The sequence below is a fragment of the Papaver somniferum genome, unplaced genomic scaffold (genome assembly GCF_003573695.1).
Source record: "Papaver somniferum cultivar HN1 unplaced genomic scaffold, ASM357369v1 unplaced-scaffold_125, whole genome shotgun sequence".
Taxonomy (NCBI): Eukaryota; Viridiplantae; Streptophyta; class Magnoliopsida; order Ranunculales; family Papaveraceae; genus Papaver; species Papaver somniferum.
In genome coordinates, this window is record NW_020621603.1 from 11,518,583 (window position 1) to 11,538,213 (window position 19,631).

A 19,631-nucleotide genomic window follows, 5' to 3' on the forward strand; every position below is an offset into this window, starting at 1 on the left:
TCCATCAACATGCTGCATAAGACCCCATTAGGATCATTTCCATGAAAGATGTTTATCGGATGAGACGAAACAAGTTATACAAAGGAAATCAAAACAAAGAAAAATGATTTGAACTTGCAATTAAATGAAAATTTTTGATAAAAGAAATGTTTTACAAAGATTTCACAACTACAAAGATTTCAGAATTACAATGTATTAGAATTTCTCTTGAATATTTATTTTGCTTCAAATGATATAATATTATGAGAATGAAAGAATGAATGAAATAGATGACAGAAATGAAAGAATGAATGAAAGAGATGACATAAATGAAAAGATGAATGAGAGAATAAAGAAACGCGAACATTTCGCAGAAACAAAGAGACGCGAACATTTCGCAGAAACGCGAATAAAATTTCGCAGATAGAGGCGAACCTTTATGGCGTACACCCTAGTTCGCGAATAAAATTTCGCAAGAGGCAAATGTAAGACCTAAAGTACGTCATAGAAGGGGGTACCTGTTGCATGACTCAGCGAAAAGTTTACACCTCCCCTGGAACCTGAGTCATAGAGATTTGGGGTCAATAAAGCCCATCCAGGAGAGGTACCTTGGATTTTCAACCTAAGCTTTTGCTTTAGGTTGGACGACTAGGGGTCTATTCTAAGGAGTGCAGAATCTGATCAAGGCACCGAGGTACACGGTTGAGTCAAGAGTGCCAGGGGCGTCTGGAGCGTACCTTGCCATTCTTGACAAGTCTTGGCTTATACTGCACTCGGCCCGAAGAAAACCCCACTTAGGGTGCAGTCTCGTAACCATAAGCCCTATAGGTAAAAGGGACAAGAGGCTGAGAAAAAAACTGGTTGTTGTTAAGACCGGATGGGAGGATCTAACCTTGTATGGTAGAAGTAAGCCTCCATGAAGGGGAAACCAGGGGGGAGATAAGGGTGGCACCCTCCATTAGGGAGCTGATAAGTGTCTTAAGACGCAAATGTCATGAGGCTTTTTACTCGCAAGGGTATTAAGACTTGTCATATTTGTGCGACAATCCTGAAGAGGCAATAATAATAGAGAAAAAGATAAGACGAGATCAATGGGTCATTACATGAAAGTGTGAAGACGTCCTGCGATTTCGTCGCAAGACGGCAATGTCATGGGGCTTTATTTTCGCAATAATATTTAGGCCTGTCATATTGTCGCAACAATCCTGAAGAGGAAATAATACAAAAGAAAAAGTTAAGGCAAGATCAATGGGTTTTTGCATGAAAGTGCAAAGACGTCCTGCGATTTTGTCGCAATGACAAGAGGTGGCAAAATAAGACCTTTAACTAGGAAGGAAAAATAAGACCACATAATAAAATGAGTAAGCAAGTAAGCTTGCGAGAATGATTATATGTAAGCAAACAAGCTTGCGAATATGTACATGGAAATGAAACTGAGGCAGTGAAAATGCCGCAGACTTGATATTATGATCATACTGTTATGAGATACTAATAGTGCAGGAAAGAGGGAAGATGAAAAACAAGTAAGAACTTGTGAAGAACAATAAATACACGAAGAAGAATGCATACACTAAATAAAAAGGCAGAGAAATGAAGAATGGAAGCAATTTAGAGCTACATCAATTTTAGACGGAAAAATGAGCTATGTAACACAAACATTAACTATACATTGCAATAGATAAGCATTCTCATCATACAAGCATCATAATCGCATCATAAAAGCATTGCATAAGCATTTCATGGCATAAACATTGCATACACATTTCATAACATAATCATCACATAAGCATTATATTCGCATAAGTACTTCATAAAACTGCACGGAATAATATTGCAGAATTTCGCAATAATATCGCAGAATTATTCAGGATTATTCAGAATTTCACAGGATTATTCAAGAATTTCGCAAGATTATTCAGAACTTCACAGAATGATTCAGAATTTCGCGGAATGATTCAAAATTTCGTATAATGTGTCAGAATTTCACAGAATATGATTCTTCCGAATGATGTGATTATTTCGCTCAATTATTTCGCACAATTATAAGAAACTTGAAGAGATTATACTATTGCATGAGCACAAAACATGAGATAGAGGCAAAGATAAGAATAAGGAAACAATTCGCACATTCAACATTTTCTCAAGGATTCTACCCTCATAGATAAAGAACAGATGCAACTATGGATTACTAAGAAAACATTTTATGTTCTTTATCTCCTCGGCAAGAATCATTCCCAAAGTGGACATTCGCTAATGAACAATAAGAATCCTCAACAAAAATGGAGTAATAATTTCGCACAAATAGAGGCAATACTTATTATTCAAGGACAGATACTTCTTATTTACTTAGCAGAGTTCTTCTTATATTTCTAGGATTAAGTAATTTTTATACTTCATCAAGGATACTTCATACTTCGCATACTTCAAGGGTTGATACTTCTTATTTACTCCGCAACGTTCCAGAACTTCACAAAAGAATAGAGGCAAGTACGTACTTTTCAAGTCCGATATTCTTTCGCTCGTTCCTCCAACAACTACAACAAGGTGGATTTTTTCTTAAAGATCTCTTTTCAAGCAATATTCAAGAAAAAAGAGGCAAGATGTAGGATAAGAATCTCGCACAGAAGAATATGCTTGCGAAATTATTAACAACACATCGCGAAGACATCGCAAGATGATTTCAGAAACGACATAACAGATGACATCAACTTAAACATGAGAAAAGTGTGATGATCTTGCGAAAATTAGGAATGTTGCGAATGTTACATTTGTAAGCTTGCGAAAATACCGCAAGCCAGATCCGAAATTAGGGGAAATGTTAGATGTACATTAGCTGTCATCCACTATGTAAACACCTATATAAAGAGAAAGGCAAGAGAGAGAAAGGAGATAGATAATCAGAAAGAGAGACACACTTTAGGAGAGGATACATTCTGTAGAGAGAGAAAGTAGAATTGGTTGTATTATTATTATCTCCTTCTTCTTCCTCCTTCAAGAACCTAGAGCTCCAAATACTCATTAATGGAGTCTCCATGTAATCAAGATGTAATTACAAATAATCATAGTAAAACCTAACCCCGTGGATGTAGATCATCGAAACACGTAAACCTTGTGTATCTTTACAATTTTAGCATTCTTATCATCATTTTTATGTTTAGATCTACAAATTATTACAAGGGGTGTGTTGTAGGATTTCCTGCAACTACATTTTTGGCGCTAGAAACAGGGAGGAGTAAAGGATTTATCCCTCCTGTAGCTTGTTGGTTCAAAAAAATTCCATGAAGATTAGCTATTGTTCATATTTTTCTAGATCTACAAAGTTTAGGTTCAAAAATGGAAATTTTATGGAAGAAATCACACTTTCAGGGAGTAAACATCATCAACAATTCAAAGATATGAAAAGAGTGAGAGAAAAAAATAGTTGTTGTGGTGAAATTTAAGGAAAAAATGGAAGTTTCAGTGGAAGATTTTCATGTTCATGAGATGAAGGCAAATGTGAAAGAAGTTAAGGAAGGACGAAGAAAAGATAAGAGGCAGATGCTGCAATTTCTATCACAAACATAAATTCGCACAGATAGTTCAAGGCTGTGCGAACAATAAATAGGTCACGGGTTCGAATTCGCAGAGACACATATTTTTCATTTTCTTCTCATTTGCATGGGAGAATAAAAGAATAAGGAAAAAAGCTATGTGTTAATTTCGCAGAGAGGTTCTTGCACAATTGGTCCAGAAAGCAGTATGTGCGTTCGTGGTCGTAAGTTCGAATTCGCCTGCGAACATAGTTTTCTTCTTTTTTACAGAGAGCAAAAAATGAATTATTTCGCAAACAAGAGACAGCACAATTGGTCATCTGCGAAGTTAATGAGTTCATGGTCGTGTGATCAAGTCCCAACACATGCGTATTTCTTCGCACATATATTTCTTTGATTATTTCGCACATAAGAGAGTTGATGATAATTTCGCAGAGATATTTCGCAAAGAATAAGCTTGCACAATTGGTCACGAGGCATGAATGCAAGCAGCAGGTCGCGAGATCAATTTTTGCTTCTCGCATGTTTATTTTTTTTACGCGAAATTTATACAGAATTGTCTCTCACACATTTGGAATTTGATTACTTCGCAAGAACTTTGATTATTTCGCAAGAGAGGCTTAGCACAGTTGGTATGGTGTGAGGATATGCAAGTAGCAGGTCGCGGGTTCAATTCTTGCCTCTCACATCTTTTTTTGCTAAGCGACACTTATACTTCATGCAACGTATTTTTCGCGCGAGATTGACAACAACAGCGAATCACATACAAGATAAGTATCACTTTCCTTGAACATTTTACTTTTACAGAAAATAAAATATTTTTGATTTGATTTACAAAAGGAGATATAATCGCAGAATTGCAGAAATTTCAGAATTACAAAGATTCCACAATTACAAAAGAAACCGAGAAAAATCTCGCACAAATCAATTTATATATTTCTCTTAAAAATTTGCTTTGTTTCAAATGAGAATGATATCTATCATGGAGAGTAGTAGGAGGAAAAATAATACCTTCCATCAACAGGCTCGTAAGACCTCATTAGGATCATTTCCATGAAAGATGTTTATCGGATGAGACGAAACAAGTTATACAAAGGAAATCAAAACAAAGAAAAACGATTTGAACTTGCAATTAAATGAAAATTTTTGATAAAAGAAATGTTTTACAAAGATTTCACAACTACAAATATTTCAGAATTACAATGTATTAGAGTTTCTCTTGAATATTTATTTTGCTTCAAATGATATAATACTATGAGAATGAAAGAATGAATGAAAGAGATGACAGAAATGAAAGAATAAATGAAAGAGATGACATAAATGAAAAGATGAATGAGAGAATAAAGAAAGGCGAACATTTCTCATAAACAAAGAGACGCAAACATTTCGCAGAAACGCGAATAAAATTTCGCAGATAGTGGCGAACCTTTATGGCGTCCACCCTAGTTTGCGAATAAAATTTTGCAAGAGGCAAATTTAAGACCTAAAGTACGTCATAGAAGGGGGTACATGTTGCATGACTCAGCGAAAAGGTTACACCGCCCCTGGAACATGAGTCATGGAGATTTGGGGTCAATAAAGCCCATCCAGGAGAGGTACCTTGTATTTTCAACCTAAGCTTTTGCTTTAGGTTGGACGACTAGGGGTCTCTTCTAAGGAGTGCAGAATATGATCAAGGCGCCGAGGTACACGGTTGAGTCAAGAATGCCAGGGGCGTCTGGAGCGTACCTTGCCATTCTTGACAAGTCTTGGCTTATACTGCACTCGGCCCGAAGAAAACCATACTTAGGGTGCAGTATCGTAACCATAAGCCCTATAGGTAAAAGGGACAAGAGGCTGCGAAAAAAACTGGTTGTTAAGACCGTATGGGAGGATCTAACCTTGTATGGTTTAAGTACGCCTCCTTGAAGGGGCAACCAGGGGGGAGATAAGGGCGGCACCCTCCATTAGGGAGATGATAAGTGTCTTAAGACGCAAATGTCATGAGGATTTTTACTCGCAAGGGTATTAAGACTTGTCATATTTGTGCGACAATCCTGAAGAGGCAATAATACTAGAGAAAAAGATAAGACGAGATCAATGGGTCATTACATGAAAGGGTGAAGACGCCATGCGATTTCGTCGCAAGACGGCTTTATTTTCGCAAGAATATTTAGGCTTGTCATATTGTCGCAACTATCCTGAAGAGGCAATAGTACAAAAGAAAAAGTTAAGGCAAGATCAATGGGTTTTTGCATGAAAGTGCAAAGACGTCCTGCGATTTTGTCGCAATGACAAGAGGTGGAAAAATAAGACCTTTAACTAGGAAGGCATAAGACCACATAAGAAAATGAGTAACCAAGTAAGCTTGCGAGAATGATTATATGTAAGCAAAAAAGCTTGCGAATATGTACATGGAAATGAAACTGAGGCAGTGAAAATGCCGCAGACTTGATATTATGATCATACTGTTATGAGATACTAATTGTGCAGGAAAGAGGGAAGATGAAAAACAAGTAAGAACTTGTGAAGAACAATAACTACACGAAGAAGAATGCATACACTAAAGAAAAAGGCAGAGAAATGAAGAATGAAAGCAATTTAGAGCTACATCAATTTTAGACGGCAAAATGAGCTAAGTAACACAAACATTAACTATACATTGCAATAGATAAGCATTCTCATCATACAAGCATTATACTCGCATCATAAAAGCATTGCATAAGTATTTCATGGCATAAACATCACATACACATTTCATAACATAATCATCACATAAGCATTATATTCGCATAAGTACTTTACAAAACTGTACGAAATAATATTGCAGAATTTCGCAATAATATCGCAGAATTTAACAGAATTATTCAGGATTATTCAAAATTTCACAAGATTATTCAAGAATTTCGCAAGATTATTCTGAACTTCACAGAATGATTCAGAATTTCGCAGAATGATTCAGAATTTCGTAGAATGTGTCAGAATTTCGCAGAATATGATTCTTCCGAATGATGTGATTATTTTGCTCAATTATTTCGCACAATTATAAGCAAATTGAAGAGATTATACTATTTCATGAGCACAAAACATGAGATAGAGGCAAAGATAAGAATAAGGAAACAATTCGCACATTCAACATTTTCTCAAGGATTCTACCCTCATAGATAAAGAACATAGGCAACTATGGATTACCAAGAAAACATTTTATGTTCTTTATCTCCTCGGAAAGAATCATTCCCAAAGTGGAGTAATAATTTCACACAAATAGAGGCAATACTTATTATTCAAGGACAGATACTTCTTATTTACTTCGCAGAGTTCTTCTTATATTTCTAGGATTAAGTACTTTTTATACTTCATCAAGGATACTTCATACTTCGCATACTTCAAGGGTTGATACTTCTTATTTACTTCGCAATGTTCCAGAACTTCACAAAAGAATAGAGGAAAGTACGTACTTTTCAAGTCCGATATTCTTTCGCTCGTTCCTCCAACAACTACAACAACGTGGATTTTTTCTTAAAGATCACTTTTCAAACAATATTCAAGAAAAAAGAGGCAAGATGTAGGATCAGAATCTCGCACAGAAGAATATGCTTGCAAAATTATTAACAACACATCGTGAAGGCATCGCAGGATGATTTCAGAAACGACATAACAGATGACATCAACTTAAACATGAGAAAAGTGTGATGATCTTGCGAAAATTAGGAATGTTGTGAATGTTACATTTGTAAGCTTGCGAAAATACCGCAAGCCAGATCCGAAATTAGGGGAAATGTTAGATGTACATTAGCTGTCATCCACTATGTAAACACCTATATAAATAGAAAGGCAAGAGAGAGAAAGGAGATAGATAATCAGAAAGAGAGACACACTTTAGGAGAGGATAAATTCTTTAGAGAGAGAAAGTAGAATTGGTTGTATTATTATTATCTCCTTATTCTTCCTCCTTCAAGAACCTAGAGCTCCAAATACTCATTAATGGAGTCTCCATGTAATCAAGATGTAATTACAAATAATCATACTAAAACCTAACCCCGTGGATGTAGATCATCGAAACACGTAAACCTTGTGTCTCTTTACAATTTTAGCATTCTTATCATCATTTTTATGTTTAGATCTAAAAATTACTACAGGAAAGTCTGGAGCAGCATATCTCCAACTCCTTGTCGCTGCACAGGGGACTTAGTCGTCTTCTGGGATGTAGTCGTTTGCGTTGGTGCCGCACGCTTGGGTTGTTGTTCTGTCGCTGAATATTTCCTTTTCCCTCCTTCATTCACTACGCTGACAGAGGGACCAGTGTTGTATTGCTTGTTGATGAGGCGCCTGTTTCCTCGGTGTAGTTGCAGGAAATCCTACACTACACCCCTCACAAGATTTCATTAACATTCAACTCATTTTTGGATTAACAATCTTAATTTTATTGATGAATCTTTGAACAATCTTACAAGAAAAGATAAAGGAATCAAGAATAACCATTGATCTAGATTTTCTCTCTCCTATTTACTTGCTTCTCACTCAAAAAAGATCTCTCTTTTTTCTTTACAACTGAATAAATATTTATAGGGAAATACATAGTGGATGACAGCTAATCTATCCTTTATTTTCGGATATGGCTTGTAACATTCTCGGAACCTTACAGATGTTAATCTCGCAAACTCCCTAATTTTCGCAAGACCATCACATTTTTCTCATGATTTAGCTGACGTCGTTTACTATGTCATTTCTGAAGTTGTTCTGCGACACTGTTGTGTTGTGTTGTTAATAATTTCGCTGAGGCATTATTGCTGCGAGATTCTGAACCTACATCTTGCCTCTTCTCATATCTTCTCTGAAAAGTAGAGAACGATGTGAGAAATGCCGCAGTTTTCCATCTCTTCATATTCTGCATTTCTCACACGTATCCTTTCTTCCATCTATTTCTTGACACGTCTTCTGTAACCGTTGGTTTTCAACCGCTCACGTCTTTTCACATTAATGGTGTTTATTTCTTCGAGTAAAAAAAATCTTCTCTATATATTCTTTTTACTCTTCTTTCCATTTTCTTTTTACTTTCCCTTCTCTTTTTACTCTATCATCTATGCAACTCTATTGTTCTTCCGTAAGTTCTGCTACTGTAATTCTTCCCTCTTCAATCTTCTTACTTTTCATCCATTCCCGTACCCTATATTCAGATATGCCTCCAAGCGGTCAAAAGCATGAGAAATTTTTTTAAGAAAATCCAAAAAGATCTCGACGAGAGAGGTTTTACACTTTCTACCATTCCTGGTGAAAGTGCCAAATCAATTCTTTCTATTAAACTTTTTTCTGATCAACACTGTGATGATCAGATAATCATACTTTCGCTGGGTCAAATTCTCGCAGGTCTCCCCATTTCTCTTTATGACCCTGACATTCCTTTATTTTATGAGATTCTCTCTCATCCAGACTTCTCGCGAGCTATCTTTCAATTAAGTGGAGATTGCATCCGTCTAATGTTGGAGTTCGCTAACCGTGGTGCTGGTAAAGGATCTCTCTACTCTAAAGAACTTAGGGATCCTAAATTCGCAGACTTGGAGATAATCGCTGAAAAATACACAGTAGCGAGTTTCTTTGAGAATTATGAATTGATCTCCATGAAGAAAGAGAATACTCGCTGGGCTGTTCGTTTGAAAAGGAAATATAATATTGATGAAGATAAAATACTCATGCATGACATTGATTGGCACTCTGGAATAAATAAAACCCCTCGCCAATCCAAAGAAAATAAATGGTGCGTCTTCCCATTGAAGCTGAAAGGACCTTACATTGCTGGTTCGAATGTCATTCCTGCGATTCTCGCTGCTTACCGACCTTGGGTATTCTCTTGGCCTGATAAAGTGAAAGAGGTATGTTTCTTCCAGTTTCGCCCACTTTACATTTCTTTATTTATCTTTACTCTTTTGTTCCTAATTATTGCGACATTCTACAGATCTATAAACTGAAAGATAGCTACCATAGGACTGGGAAAGCCAATACCTTGTTACCTCTTCGCTCATACACAGATGGGGTAAGAAATATTCTTTTATGATTTTAAATAATATATTGTTGCCTCTGTTTCTTATCTTCAGTTGTGTGTGAAGGTTATTGCTGAAGTAGAAGAATCCACCAAGGCTGCGACGGATGGTGATAAGGGTAAAGATTTTCTTCGCAAAGGAAAATCATCTGCATCCTCTTCAAATAAAATAAAGAGAGGGAATTATCCTCCTCCTTCAGATGTTCATTTCCCTAATGGTTCTGAAGATGATGAAGACAACAAAGATGATGATGACGACTCTGCTGCGAATAAAAATTCTCCACCTGAATCCTCTATGGCACAGTTATCTGGTATCTTCTCTGATTCTTGGCAAGGGATGGGAGATAATTTCCTCGCCAGTATATGCAAAGATCTCGCAACTATTTGCGATACTCCTTTGTTGGATGGTGATAGTTCTCTTCGTGGGGTCTCCAGATCAGTGACTCCTAGCTTCCTAAATTCTCTCAATAGTTTCGTATGCCTTCGTCTTTTTACTTCTTCATTATTGTGACTCAAAATTTCTTTTTATTTTAACATTTCTTGTATTTTCTCGCAGGCTGGAAAAGCTTCTTTCGTTGTTGCCTCAGATCTGGAGAGGAGACGCGAAATTCTTGAAAAGAAGAATCTTCAATTTCGTACAAAGAATGAGGAACTGGAAATTGAATCTAAGGGTCTTCGTGAGAAGAACGAACAATTAGAAGAAGTCAAAGGTCTTTGCGAAAAGAACAAACAACTAGAAATTGATTCTTCTTCGCAAAAGAATAAAATCTCTAGTCTTCAGCAAGCTAATAATCAACTCTATGGTATGTTACTTTTCTTCTTTCCCTTCATTCATTCATCCTGTTGTTTTATCTTATTTGATTGATCCTTTTTGCAGACATTTATGGTCTTTCTGATGAAGCTACCGTTCTCCGTTCATTTCCTAATGCCTTGGATAATGACACCCTTCTTGAGCATCTTAATAAATCTTTAAATAGTTTCTCAAATGATAAAATTTCATCTCTTTCTATGAATGAACGGAGATCCAAATTTTGCCTCTTAGAGATTGATCATAGATCTAGTTTAGGCTTATCCAACCAATTTAAGCGTTTCTTTCTTAATTCTAAAGAGAAAATCAATGATCTAAGAACCAAAATTAGCGGTCTCATAGATGATAAAGATCGCATTTCTAACCAAGGTGCTGAGACTTTGGCGAAATTCCAAGAAATTCTTCTTGAAGTTCAACTTGAACGGGATGAAGCTAACCGCCAAAATGCCGTGCTTAACGAGAGAGAAAACCAAATTCGTTCTCGTCTCCTTATAAATAATGAGGATGAATTTGCTTGGGCTGCGAAAATCTTAGACGATGTCAGAAAAGATTTAGGTGTAAATGTTAGTCTCAAAGTTGAGTATACAGCCTTGATTAGAGATATGATTTCTGACAGAGAAGGGTATTAACTGTTCTTCTTCAATAATCTTTTGTTTCTTATGAATTTTCATCAAGTTATTAATTGTTTGCCTTTTGCTCGCATGTTCTGAAAGTAGATATCGCGAAAGAATTGAAGAACTTGAAGTTGAGAAAGGGGAACTCACAAAGAGTCTTTCTTATCGCAACGACAAATATTCTAGATTGAAGAATCAATTCAAGATCACTGTTGTGAACTTTAAGAATGACGCTCTGCATTTTCGCAATCAAACTATTCAAATGGTTTTCGATGACCATAGTATTCTTCATTCTGACTATCCTTGTCTCTCAGAAGAGATCCCAAAGAACACTCCTTGTCTGATCATCTCTGATAGCGAAGCTGATGATGAGGAATCTGATGATGATGAAGGTTCTGATGGAGGTAAAGGTTTTGATGAGGATGAAGAAGAGAGCAAATCTGATGAAGATGATGATGGATAAACTAAGAATTAGTCTTTGTTTCTTTCTTTGATCTTCTGTAATACTTGTTTATTCCTTCTTTTTGTATATTTGCGAATTCTCTTGGTTCCCCATATTCCTTAATATATAAGTTTCTTTTATTTTGACCTGCATTCATTAAGACAATTCTTCCTTGCAATATGGTTAATCAACATAATCATTAATTTATAAATTTCTGCTTAAATTTATCATGTGGAGACAAATAACATTTTCTGATTTCATTCATTCCCATACTTGCCTCTGTTATTTGTATCCAAATGAGAGATTTTGCAAATTTTTCTTATTTTGTGCCTTAGCTTCACAGTTATTTCTGTATAATTTCGCAATCATATGCGAAGTGAATTTTGATTCTTTTCAAAATTTCATTTTTGTGTGGTCTTATTTTTCCTTCCTAGTTAAAGGTATTATCATGCCACCCCTTGTCATTGCGACAAAATCGCAGGACGTCCTTGCACTTTCATGCAAAAACCCATTGATCTTGCCTTAACTTTTTCTTTTGTATTATTGCCTCTTCAAGAATGTTACGACAATATAACAGGCCTAAATATTCTTGCGAAAATAAAGCCCCATTACATTGCCGTCTTGCGACGAAATCACAGGACGTCTTCGCACTTTCATGCGAAAACCCATTGATCTCGTATTATCTTTTTCTTTTATATTATTGCCTCTTCAGGATTGTTGCACAAATATGACAATCCTTAATACTATTGCGAGTAAAAAGCCTCATGACATTTGCGTCTTAAGAAACTTATCAGCTCCCTAATGGAGGGTGCCGCCCTTATCTTCCCCCTGGTTGCCCCTTAAGGAGGCGTACCTCTACCATACAAGGTTGGCTCCTCCCATCCGGTCTTAACAACAACCAGTTTTTTTCGCAGAATTTTATCCCTTTTACCTATAGGGTTTATGGTTACGAGACTGCACCCTAAGTGGGGTTTTCTTCGGGCCGAGTGCAGTATAAGCCAAGACTTGTCAAGAATGTCAAGGTACGCTCCAGACGCCACTGGCACTCTTGACTCAACCATGTACCTCGGCGCCTTGGTCATATTATGCACTACTTGGGAGAGTCCTTATTACCTTAGTTGCCCAACCTAAGTCATATGCTTTAGCTGAGAATCCAAGGTGCCTCTCCCGGATGGGCTTTATTGACCCCAAATCTCCATGACTCAGGTTCCGGGGACGGTGTAACCTTTCCCTGAGCCATGCAACAGGTACCCCCTTATATGACGTACTTTAGGTCTTACATTTGCCTCTTGCGAAATTGTATTCGCGAACTAGGGTGTACGCCATAAAGGTTCGCCCCTTTCTCTTTTGTCATTGTTCTCTGATTGTCTTTTGTAGAATGCATTATCTCTGCGAGATTGTCGCATATCATCACATCGTATTTACATTTCTGAATCTCTTTTTTATCATTCAGTAAAATGTATTTTTTGAAAATTTTCGTAACAAATCAACCATTCATACACACCTTATTTTCTGCTACTGCTTCCTTGGTAGTGGTATGTTCGCCATTTCTTATTCTGAGCTGGCATTAGTTTCGCAACATTTCTTCTTTTTTTCGTTCGATTGCATCCACCAACAATCTCTCACTTCTTTGTGTCTCTTTGATTTTGCGTCGCCAACTTTCCTTCTTGTTTGCTCTTCCTTCGTAGGATTCTACCTCAGTTTCGTAACATTTCTTTCCTTCAACCCAATCTCCTTTTATGATTCCTACACCGTTGGGGTGAGGGAATTTGATGCACTGGTGGAAAGTTGAAGCTATACCTAGAATCCCATGTAGCCAAGGTCGACCAATTAATGCATTGTAGGGTGACTCTACGTCAACAACACAGAACAGGATTTCAGAAGATATTCCCTTCAATGGAATTCACATAATAACTTCCCCTTTAGGCTTGTTGGTAGTACCATTAAAACCATATATCTTATATGTTGATGGTATAAGATCATCATCTCTCCCTCCCATGGTTTTATAAGTATGATAGAATAAGATGTTCACAGAGCTTCCGGTATCAATTAGAATCATATTAATTGCCCATGAGTCTTCAGCTTCATCATCTTCATCTTCTTTCGGTTTTGGATTAATTTCTAATTTTACCACCAATGGATTGTCATTTACCTCTCCACCTTCGTGGACTTCTTTTGTGGTAAAAGAAATAGTCTGCTTCTGTCATTCCTCTAGTGGCGAGATTTTCGCAATGTTCATAATTTCTCTTCCATCACTGTCTCTTGCGAACACTCTACTCAAAACATTATCATGAAAATCTTCAATTGTCTTGTATGAATGTACGATAGAGTGACAGAATAGATCCTTTGCTTTTGCACCAACTTCTACGAAGAATGTTTCCTTCTCTTTCACCGTGTTTATTCTGTGATGCTCTGGTGGTGGTGGTAGTGATGGTTGAGATTGTGGGTGTCCTACCAGAAAGTAATTTAGTTTTCCTTGATTTATCATTCTCAGAATAATTCTCTTTATATTTCTGCAATCATTTATAGTATGTCCATGAAAATAATGATAAGAACGGAACTCATGACTTCTGCGGCTTGGAGGTGGTTCCGTTCCCATGTTCCATGGTGTTGGTATATTCTCCATCAAAATTATAGCTTCCCATATTTTCTCCACACTTGCATTCAGAGGTGGCATCTTGATTTCTTCCCATACTACCTTGTGACCTCCTTGTCCTCTATTATAATTTTGTCTTTGACCTCCATAGGTTTATTGCGGTTGATCAAGTATTTGAATCTTATTATTTCCACCATGATTGTATAAATTTCTTTCTCTTTCATAATCCTCTTGATCTCGGCTTCCCATAACCACCAGTTTCTGTTGATTGTTGCCCGTAACCTTCTCTTGTTGTACTTGCGAAGTGCTCTCCACTGTGTTTATTAGTTTAGGTAATAATCTTGCATTCGTTGTTTGTGAATTGGTGTTCGCAACTGGGTATGATTCCATTTCGTTTTGTTTTTCCTCTAGAGCAATATACTCTTCCTGAAGTTCTCGCAGTTCAGTCATTGTGATTGTATTCTTGACTCTTAAAATTTGGACATATAATAGATTGGTTGCGAACATAACATTGATAAATGACAAGATAATATATCTTTGATCCACACGGACAACCATCTCACTACACATATTCCTCCACCTTTTGGTCAGATGCTTCAGACTTTCGCCAATCCTATGTTTTAATCCAAACACATCTTCAATACCAGGTCGCTAAGAATTGTTACTTATATATGCCCCCAAGAATGTTGTCTGCAAATGATTGAAAGATATTATTGTATTTTTTTGGTAGACCTTCGAACCATTTTAACGCCTCTCCTGTTAGACTGGATGCAAAATACGTGCACAATACAACATCATGATTTTCCCATTGCAACATGCACCTCACGTAGGCTTTAATGTGTTGAATTGCACAAGTTGTTCCATCAAAAATGTTGGTTAATGCGGGAAAATTGCATTTCGGAGATATTCCTCCTAGTTGTACTTCTCTTTTAAATGGAGTTTTCGCAGCTTCCTCTATAGCTTCATCTAATTGTCTTCTGCCTACTTCTCCTCTATTGTTCAGCATTCCTCTCATTTCTTCCAATTCTTTTAAGATTTGTCCATTAACGTCTGAATTTTGATCAATTGGTCTCTTTAACTTCGCCTCCCTTCTTCTACGTTCATGTCTTTCTTCTCTTGTGAAATTATGCATTTCTTCTTCATCATCCTCATCTCGTCTTCTCCTGCGATTCTCTTCCTCATCTCTATCTTGAATTCGCATATGGTGATGTCTCTCATTTTCCCCTCCATAATTTTGTTCATTTCTTATCAATTCCATTCGTTGTCTTTCAGCCCTCCTCTGTACTCTATCATACTCTTCATTGAGATTGTCGTTATTCCGGTTTTGTGTACGCATTCTTTCTCGATTGTTGTGATTTTTATGGAGAATTGTCTCCTAAAGCTCCTGTTCTTCCATTTCCGCTCTCAATCTTTCACGTTCGCAAATTAAACGTGCTTGTTCAGCATAGTGTCTTTCAATTTCTTCTTCAATCGTTTGTTGATTTCTTTGAGCTTCTCTCTCATGTAAAATTCTCCTTCATTCCTCTCGATTTCCTTCGCCATCTTGATTATTTCGTCCTTGATGTTGTCCATTCTCTTGATTTCTATCATTTTGCCTATCACCAAAAGTTTCATTTTGTGGAACGTAGCGATCATCAGTTCTTTCTCTATCTTCGCAATGTTCTTCATTAGGATTTGGTATTTCTTCTCGAATATTATTTCCAGCATTAATTGTGGGTGAGTTTCTCCTAATCTCTCTTCTAGTTGATCTTGAATATGATCTTGTAGTACTTCTCGATGTTCTACTCTGTAGTTTCATATTTTCCATCCTCAATTCGTGATTTTGCCTTGTTAGATTTGCACGTTCTTCTGCCTCAGCTCTTCTTTCTTCATGTATTCTTCGTCTTAACGTTTCTAACGCTCCAATTTTCTCATCTCCATGAATTATTCCTTCATCTGCTTCTTGATTTCTCTCTACCTGTCTATGGTTCCTGGTTTGCTGCTATTCTTCTACTTATTCTGCTGAATTTGATCGCCAAGTGTGTACACTCACTCTATCATAATCCGTTGTTCCATTTTGTACCGGTGTTTGTTGAACTGGCGGTTGAACTTGATTTTCTCCATTATTTCTCCTTCTAGTAGATTCTCCCATTTCACTTCTCTCCCTTCCAGCAAGTCTTTTACTTCTTCTTCTAGCAGTTGTCGGTTGTTCCGGTACATTTATCCTTCTAGCCATTCTTTCAATACTAACAAATTGTAAGAGATTATGTAAGTTTTTTCACCAATTACTTTCAATTCTAATAAATCACAATATTAATCTTCAATTTTTTCTAGAACAATCTTCAATCTTCAACCCCGTCCCTGTTTCTAGTGCCATTATGTAGTTGTAGGAAATCCTACACTACATCCCTCACAAGATTTCATTAACATTCAACTCATTTTTGGATTAACGATCTTAATTTTATTGATGAATCTTTGAACAATCTTACAAGAAAAGATAAAGGAATCAAGAATAACCACTGATCTAGATTTTTTCTCTCCTATTTACTTGCTTCTCACTCAAAAAAGATCTCTCTTTTTTCTTTACAACTGAATGACTATTTATAGGGAAATACATAGTGGATGACAGCTAATCTGTCATTTATTTTCGGATATGGCTTGCGACATTCTCGCAACCTTACAAATGTTAATCTCGCAAACTCCCTAATTTTCGTAGGACCATCACATTTTTCTCATGATTTAGCTGACGTCGTTTGCTATGTCATTTCTGAAGTTGTTCTGCAACAATGTTGTGTTGTGTTGTTAATAATTTCGCTGAGGCATTATTGCTGCGAGATTCTGATCCTACACTCGGGTTTCGCGTGCGTCTTCACCTCTGGCCGGTCTGGTTCTCTCCAACAATGTCGGTGCCGTCGTAGCCGACTGCTTAGCAGCCTCATGGAGTTCAGAGAATGTCTGGAAACGTAAGTTTTCTAGTAAAGTACGATAGATAGGAACCATACCGTTAATGCATGACTCCACCAACTGTTGTTCAGTCACGTTTGGATCGTGGCAATCCAGTGCTTGAATCCTGAATCTTTTGGCGTAATCATTTGGATGCTCAATCTTTCGTAAAACATTCTCCCCAAATCTGAAAAGGTGATTTGCTCGGATACGAAGAAATACTTCTTGTAGAAAGTAGTTACAATCTCACACCAATTGGATATGTTGTTTGGCTCGATGTTATTATACCAGGTGTATGCTCTCCAGGTGAGTGACTTCGAGAATTCTTTCAGGCAAAGAACATGGTTGTATTCGTGTTCTCTTAATGACTCCAGAAAACGGGAGATGTGCTCACGAGCATTACCAGTACCATCATAAAGGTAAAATTGAGGGGAAGAGTACCCTCTCGGGAGAGGAACTCTTTGCACATAAGGAGGATAAGAAGGTTGATGCTGATGCAGGTCTACTGGGTTTTTCTTGCTTCGATTTTGAATAAGTCGTTCTAGATCCTCACGCGTGATAAAATTGGATGGCTGATTCCTTTCCCTTGAGCGCTCAGGAGGAACACGAACTTCCTCATCTATGAATGCACGCCCTGTTAAAGTGCTTGATCCAAGAGTGTTGAAAGTACTCCTTGTCAGTTCCATGGACTGACGTGACTCTTGTGGTAGTCGTTCTGTTAGCGTCTTGAGGAAAGTGAGTACCTCTTTCTAAGTTGTAGCCATGTTCGTCTGGGCCTTAGCAAGAACTTCTTGTCTCTCCATTAAATCGACAATGGTAATAGAGGGTTGGCCTCCTCTGGCTCCTCCAGTCTCTCGTCCTGATGAGGGAGTGGCAGTGGCTCTAGTAACAATCGGGGGCGTTACGCTCGAAGAAACATTGGGAGTGGCGGCAGCGGATCTGGCTCTGGTGATTGGAGGTGTCACACCTAAAGGAACATTTCCTACGCCGTTGGCGTTGGTGGTTGAGGATGTAGTACTACGATAGGTGTTGATCGTGCTGGTAGGTGACACATTGGTATCACCGGCAGCAACATTGATACCAGGGGTGTTTTCAGCGCCAGTAACATCGGGATTTTTCGCTGATCCATACCTAAGATCCACCATCTTGAATTTGAGAAAATTGAAATGAAGTCGAAAATTGATCTTGCAACCGAGAGATTAATCTCCCACTGTGGTCACCAGTTGTTTGAGGGTAAAAACTGGTTCTGCTGTTTTGGGTAAATTTGGGTGTGTTGATGAGAAACGAATTCAAACCCTAAACAAACGCACTGCACGGGAGTACTTTTAGATTCGAGATATCAATCTGTAAGACTCTGGCCTAAACCAAGAAATGGCCGTTCCAGATTCAATTCGGTCACAAAGTGAAGGAGAAAGGGTTGATCTTAGGGAGGAAAGCGAAGAAGGTGTTTGAGATCGAAATGTTGAATTAGGAAGGTGTGGCTATTTTATGACTTGTATCAGAAAAATGGTTTTTGGCTACTTGTGTTGATAACACTTGTGTTGTTGTTTTCAAAAAATAGATTGAAAACCTATTTATACCAGTCATTGAGCGCACCTGATCTCTTAGGAAGTGGAGGAAGTTAATTAGTGGAGAGGTGGGATTGTGCGGAAGGTGGTGATCATCATGTTTCCGTTATGAGGGAAGACTGATCACACGTTCACCCACTACTCTCATTACTGTTAACCGTCCGTTTTTCCTGTCAGTTTCTCATAATGGGCGCATTGCATGCCACACGATGTAAACCGCCAGACCAATACCCCAGTGAGTATCCCCCAGTTTGTGACATGTTTGATGTCTCGAGTGAATGGATCAAGTCATGTGACTTGCCGCTAAAATCAACACATAATGCCTTTTAGTTTAAATAATAATAAATTATTTGTGAAACCAATATTTATAAAACATCGCTTGTAATCGATGGGTATGAAGCATCGCTCATAAGCAAGCAGCTGAAAATAATCGATGTGCTAGGAGCATCGTTGTTTTTGAGCTCGACCGAGTCAGTCATGGATTGAGCTTCTTAAAAGTAGCACGACCGACCAACTTTGAATGATCGTTTGAGGACCCTATAGGCAAGCCATTACTTGGTCGATCACTCCCTGTGGAGGGGGGACGGTCGGTGATCACAGCGCTATTTTATTAGTTTTCTAAAAATAAATCTATACCATCCAACTAGACTGGAGAAGTTGGATGGACGAGATGATTTGCGGCAGTTGTATACTGCCATTGACGCAATTTTAGGGTTTAGGGGACCGCGCGATCAACCCTTTTTTGGCGAGCAATTCGAAGCGTTGAGTGCTCGATTGACCATGTACAAAGGTGGGTTTCCAGCGAGCATGCTGACATCTCCTGGGCCACCTAAAATTAAATCTAATCCACTCAATTCGGCTGGCTAAGATGGATGGTCGTGATCGATTTGCGGCAGTAATGTGTTGCCGCAAAGTAATTTTAGGGTTTCTTAAAACAGCGTGTTCAAGCTACTTTGGGAAAACGATTTGATATGCTCTGGTTTTGCCGTGGACAGGTCGATCGACCAAGGGAGGAGTTGGGACAACGGTGAACACGTTGGCACCTCTTTGATCGCTCAAGATGCGATCCAATCCGTCCAACTAGGCCGGCTAAGTTGAACGGACGCGATGCGTTTTGAGACCCTTTTTGTCGGTCTCAGCTCGTTTGAGCTATTTT